We start from the raw sequence: 6,972 nt of genomic DNA on the forward strand, positions 1-6,972 counted from the left end.
AAGGAGACATGAACTGTCCTTTGTTGGTTCTGGGGGTTGTTTTTATTTTCTCTGACTTCTTTCCATGGATTTTCAATGCAATAAAAGAGCGATGACTGACCCAGCCGTTCTGTTTTACTTTATTTCCAGAGAACAAACTGAGAGTTTCAGCAGTTTTAGTTTAACAATCCACACTTACTACTACTTCATTTCCTTGCTAGCAATAGCCAATCATCCTTCAGTTTTATGAGATCTGCTGGTGCCATGTGTGTCCTGTAAAATGCACACCAGATTATTTTATCCCAGCATTTCACTGACTTGTTAAAATATTCTGTAGGAAACTTTTTTAACAAGCTCAACAAGGACCTTTTCTTCAGCAGTGGAGTCTGGCGCAGTAAGAATATATGAATGATATTGTGGTTGAGCGCATTTCTTATGCTTTTTCTGACGGAAAAAAAAAAATATTTACATTTCCATGACTTTGTGATGAGCTCTGGGATTTTTCTTATATAATCAACACTTTGACTGGATTACGGCAGAATAATGTTTTCACCCATTGACTTGTACGGCATTTACCAAAACATTCAGAAGTTTATACCACTCCACTGACTTCAGATTTTGTGGCTTTTCCATCTCTTTGCTTGAAGATAAATAGTTTCTAAATACTGAGAGATGTCAGTACTTATTCCTTTACCTGTTCCAATGTTTTGTCCAACGTTTTGTTAGATTGATTGTTTTTTTTCCCATTTCTATATGTGGATAACTTTTACTGTTGCTAAAATCTGGTGTGGATTTTAAGCCATTAGATGAATATTTAAACTAAGAAAAAATGTTGACATGTTTGATGTCTTACCCACTAAATGCAGTTTCAGATTTGCTGCATCTTCCACTTACACATTCAGATAACTCCTTGACATTTTACTCTTCTTTAGTGAATATCTTAAAAGGCACATTTAACATACTGAAAGGCTGAATGCGTCCTCTGTTTCTTCTTCTTCTTCCAGTAACGACACACTAACCCAGTGAGCGTCACGAACTGTTCTCTTATTCATTAGAGGTTCGTCGCACATTACCTCTCAGCCTTGAAGATTTGTGAGTCGTCTTCTGCTAATCATTGTCTGTTTGGTCAGAGGCGTTTGGTCCTCGCTGTCTAAAATTACTCATCTGCCTGGTGTGATTAACGCGATGTGAGTCTGCTCTGGAAGCATCAGCTGCAATAATAGCATTGCCACTCCAATTATCAGACTAATCGTTCTCTGAGCGCGCTGGCTCTGCGGCTGAAACGTGTGTAGGACGAGAAGCTGCTGAGTCTGAGTTGCAGTAAGAAAATTACATTGTTAATTGTCCATTCCACTCCCAAATATTGCCAAAATCCACCTGAGCCTGAATATCGATGTAAGAGACACATCAATGATTAATCGTTTTGTCTCTGTGCCAGTCAAAGGCGAAGCCCGTAGAAGCACAAAGCAATTCCTTGAAAACTAATGGGCTAAATTTAAATGGAAATTAGGAAAAGGACACACAATCAGAGAAATCAAGTAAATTAACATATAATATGAATGATATCTATATGTGATATGCTGTGATTTTGTTTTGCCATAGGATTAAAGATTTTAAACCTGCTCTCATGTTGGTCAGTTTGAATCGAGAATTATAGACAAGACTGCTTTAAAAAACACTCGCTTTGGAAAATATGTTTTTCTAATGTCATCATTTTGAGAAAAAGAAATATCTAACTGGATTAAATTTGTTCCAACCTAGAATAAAAAACCACTTAACTGTTCTTCAGTGGAGAAATTTCAGGGTAATTTGTTAGATTAAAAACACACAGATACAGCTGAAAACAATAGATGATCTTTTTATCTGTTAATATTAGTGATGCAAAAAGTATCTGTGCATTTTAATTTGGTTTATTAAATATATTACCAGTTCCTCTCAGCTGCTGGGAACAAACATGTGATGCACAAAAGAGAAAACTCATTTTCTACCGGTCTTTTCTTCCTTTAGATCTTTAGTTTACTAATGGACTTCAGCAATGTCTGGTGCAAGCTGGTTTATGAAAACTAGGCTCTCTGTGTGATTCTAAATCCAAAGCAATTCTAATCCCGTCAACCTTCCACATCCACAACTAATCAGATCTGTCCAAATTCAAATTACCAAACACTTTTTACCCTGTAATGTCCGTGTCCTGGTGAGCAGGGTAGCTCCGGTTCATTTTAAGCCAACAGGACAGCTTGAACTTGTTATTGTGAGCTTGTTCTGGAAGACGGCTTGTTTTAGTTTCTGCGGTTGCATGGTGGATACCTTTTAAATATTAGTTCAAGACAGTCTTTACGCCATCACCCAGAATGTACATACAAAGTCTTACTGGATGTATTCTCATGTCCTTGTTTGTTTACGTGTAAAGAAAGGAAACAGGAGAGTTTTCCCCACCATTTTCAGTCTCGTCGTGTCGCGTTTAGATGCACAAGAAGTCACACCGGCTTCCCTCATCCAGCCCGACAGGTCCAGTTGTGAGGGACTCTGTTGTTAAATGATCGATCAATCCTCTGTAAGATGATCAGTGCTTGAGATGTTATTTTGCAACCTAACCCTCTTCACAGCGGACATGTCTGCTGCTTTCCTTCGTCGTCATGATGCCCTTTCTTCTCCCGTGTTCTCCAACAAATCAACTCAGAACTGCAATAATGTAATAATGTAACTATAATTGGTAGCTCCTATTTGTCATTTAGAGAGGCAGTATTATGTGTTTTCCAGCCCCAATAAAGTGTTTCATATCAATCAAGTATCTGTCGCCTTCAGTTGTTCTAAAAACTCTATATATATCAAACGAACCTTTAAAAAAATGTGACTTTGTAATTTAGCGCCTTGACATTTGGACTCTGTCTCTTTAAGAAGCTCCTGCTCTTTCTTGAACCCCATCTTCAGGAAGTCTTCACAACACTGCTCCTATATTAACCCTTTAGCAACGTTTCTATCAGCGTTGCGCTGAGAAGCAGCTCGTAAAATGAGCTCAGCAGAAGCGCAGTTCAATTAGATGTTTGCTAATGGCTGCTGGCTAGTTTGAAGGAGCTGAATTGTTGAGTCGCGGGAAAGGGCTGCTCTGTGAGGCGGACACTTGGGAACAGCAGCTATGAGGAGGAGCTTTGTCCTCGAAGGCGGAGCTAAGTCCAACCAGGCGTTTTTGCACAGACGAATGGTTGCCATGGAAATTAAATGATTTCTCAGAATCGAGTCAACACTCCAGGTGAGGGGATAACCTTATAACATGATTGAAAGCTAAAAAAAAAAATCTGATTTCACTTAATATTGTCCCTTTAGTAAAATGCAAAAGTTTAATTTCAGAACAACGGAGGGAAAAACAGTCGATGCCTTCCTGAACTTAACCCACAGCACACAACACATGCCCACACTTTGTGTTTTTTTTTTCTTTTCAAGTGTACTTTTTGAGTATCCATCCGCCCTGATCAAAGGGCTCTAATTACACGCATTAGTGAATAATGAGTCCAGTGAGTGGGTACTACACGTACAAAGGAGGTTCCAGGTTTCACTGTTTGTGCAAGAGAATTTGTGGGAGGATGAGAGCCGACGGTGAACCTTGGAGTCCGTTCCAGCTCGCGTTGCGACGGAGCATTGTTTTTCCACCGTCACCCTGTTATTCCGCACTGGATGGCTAACGTCAGAAGATCACACCAATTATCCTCTTTTCACCGATGGAGGAGGTTCTGCATCTGCATACTCTTTAAAGTTAATCCACTCTAATCCACTCACTCTCTCTTTGCTTGTCAATTATGCTCTGTTTTTTTTCTCTCTCTCTCCCCTCCAGCTGCCAGCACATTTATCTACCAGAAAACTTAAGAGCAAAAAAAAAAAGAAAAATAAAAGACAAGATTTGCCAAAGAGACTCATATAAATGAATATTTGAGCAATCAACTGAAGGTGCTGTGGTTTGGGGGCTTCACAACTGCCTGAAACAGAAGGACTAAAGCACAATTCTGATGGTATTTGATGCTAATATAATCAATATACTTCATGTTCTTTTAATTAAAATTACCTGCCTATTAAAAGTTGCTTAGGGTCTCTATTTCTCAAGAAAAAACAAAAAAATGCTTGATTAGAAAAAAAGATTTTTGCACGATTAAATGGGAATTATTCATTTTCCAGGTACCTGGAGCCATTTTAAATAACTATTACCTTCAGTTTTTATTTTTAAAAACCGCATAGAGAAAACATGACTAAAAAGAAATTTATTTTTGCAATTTGATACCTTAAAAAAAAGGCCTCTGTCTCTTTAAGAAGCTCTTTTCTTACAGAGAGAGCACATCATCGCAAAGCAACGTTTCTCCATTGATAACACATTAACAACCGTTCTTAGGAGCGCCGGACTGAGAAGTAGCTCCTACGTTAAACTCAGCAGGCTCGCGGTTCCACCAGGTGTTTACTAATTGCTGCTGCCGCTAGTCTGGAGGAGCAGAGTGGGGTAGAGATGCTCTAACATGCTCAAGAAAGTTGATTTTACATAATATCCCCCCACCTTTAATGGATGAATGTTCAGCATGTTATTATGAACCACTGAGGCTCTAAGAGATGTGAGTTCTTCATCAGATGTTTCAAAAATCCTGAGTGGAAAAAGTTCTCCAAGCACCGGAACTAAACACAAAGAAGGACGACCTCAGGATGGCAGAAATGAAAAGCAAACATAAACATCTCAGATTTTCCTAATTATCACTTATGGGGGCCAATAAGTCCCAATAAAGTGTTGAGTTCAGACTGAGGCCTCTTTTGGCCATTAGTGGCAAAATGTCTGAAAATGTCTTTTCCTTTCTTTCCCCCCGCCCCCAGTAGTCCATGTCCCGTCAACCAATCGGTAGACGACGCTGCAGCAGATATGTGTCTAAGAGGGTGACTGGACTCATAAGTACACATTAGCTGACCTTATTAGACATTTTTCCCCCACACAGAACCAGAGACAATCCTCCAGGCTTTGACCAATTAAAAGAATAAAAATCTCAAAAATGCTTTTAACGAGGAGCGTGAAACAGCAGCAGTAGCCCGGTGCACATTTAAAAATACTCTGAGCCCAAATCATGTGTTCAAATGAAGCATTACATTCTTATAAACGTGTAATTAAAGCTTATGCTGTGCATGACCCGATTCAACAGCAGACTGAACGTCCTGAAGTGGTAAAACATGTTTCAGCTAATTAATTTTGAAAAAAAAAGAGATATCCTATGCACATGGTATGTTCCCAATCACTGTCATTTTAAGACTTTTCCACAAAGAGAAGAATAAATATTTATCAGTTCAGATATAGCATCTCCACAATGTAGTCTGACATTATAATTAGGTAATTGCTGCGACATTTTCGAAGCATTTATGCAAATTTTGTAACGGTGAAATTAGGCTTAGGCAAATAAGAGATTCAATTTTTTTCTCTTATTTGCATTTATTTAATTCCAAGGGGGGGGGGTAATTTAGTTAGCCTGTTTAGCAGCATCATTTATTTTTTTACTCTGGCGAAAGATGGGGATTTTAAGGAAAACACAAGCTACCAAACCGCCTCGGTGCTTCCATCATTTGTACACCGACTTCTCTCATCTGTGTGTGGTTTGCCCAGCTGCACTGAGGCAGACAAGAAAACAGTCCAAAGAGCTGCTGAGATCACAGGATGCTGTATCTCCTCTAGTGAGAATCCTTACAGTTTCTCTTTTTCTGACCAACAACAAGCTGAGCGCATCGCATCAGCCCAGACGCTTCCTGTTTGAACTGCTGCAGAGGCTTTGGGAGACATGGAAATGTTCTTTTAGCATAAGTTTGGCCTTAGCTCTTGCGTTAATGTATACTTGATCCAGTTTTGCATACAGACCTAAATAAATAACTAAGCCTTTTTTTATTTATTCATATTTTGGCTGGTAAAAATAGTGTCTCTGTGGTTACTGGAAGTACAGAAAACCTGCAGGTGGGGCGATTCCTCAGATTTTATGCTTACATTTGGAGGAACATAATCAAGATTACCATTGACATCTTCCTAATATAATGACCTCAGTAGAAAGAAAAAAATTATTTTGTAAAAAGTGACAAAGTTCATTACTGATTCTGAACATGTAAGACAAATTGATTTTAAAACCTCCATAGAAAAAAAAAATATAGGTTTACTAAACAAGTTGATCTTGTCTGAATGAACTCCTTTCTGTCTCTCTTTTTACAGACATTCGTGGAGAAACAGTAGGTTTCTCATGCTTATAGTTGTACTTCTCTGCAGGCTAAATCCTCTTAGCACAGATATGAATGTAAAAAAATTTGATTCACGTACATAAAAAGATGTGACGAATAATTGATTTTTTATTTTATTTTATTGACTCATGCAGTCTTGACATCTCTCTGTCAGAGGTACAAGACTTTGAACCTGTGGGTGTTTTATCATGGAAAAACATCTACAGTAAATTTGCATGTTGAACTGTTGTTTTTAATATGTTATTATTTATTACAGACTACAGTAGTTTTTGGATCTTAGTCAAACCACTACCAGTTCAGTTTCTGTTTGGAAATCCTGAGATACCAAAAACATCAAGAGAGAGAAGGTGCAATGGGTTATTTGGATGTCTGAACATCAATACATATATTTCCTTGACATAGTTTGCCAAAAAAAAAAACATGCTGAATGGAACAGACAAATATCTCTGACGCGTCCTTGTAAAATGATATTTTCCTGCTTGGCAATCTGATTTTCTGCACTCACAAGAAGAAGTTGCTTTTGCCGACTGAAGGAAAACAAGAGATCTCCAGAGAAAACATGTCGTTTCAAGAAAATCTTACCTCTGGGTGCTCCATCTGAGCCCGTTATCCCCTCACAGAGGGTGACTTTTAACGAAGTTTAGCAGGATTAAAATCAGCTTTCCTCAAATTCCTTAAAGTAAATGGACCATTAAAAAAACAGGTTGACAGCATTTTCTCCTGTCATCTTGATTTGGACCATTTTTGAAAGTGCTGTTC

Source organism: Poecilia reticulata, chromosome 1, assembly GCF_904066995.2.
Source record: "Poecilia reticulata chromosome 1, P_reticulata-male-v2, whole genome shotgun sequence".
In the NCBI taxonomy this organism is placed as follows: Eukaryota; Metazoa; Chordata; class Actinopteri; order Cyprinodontiformes; family Poeciliidae; genus Poecilia; species Poecilia reticulata.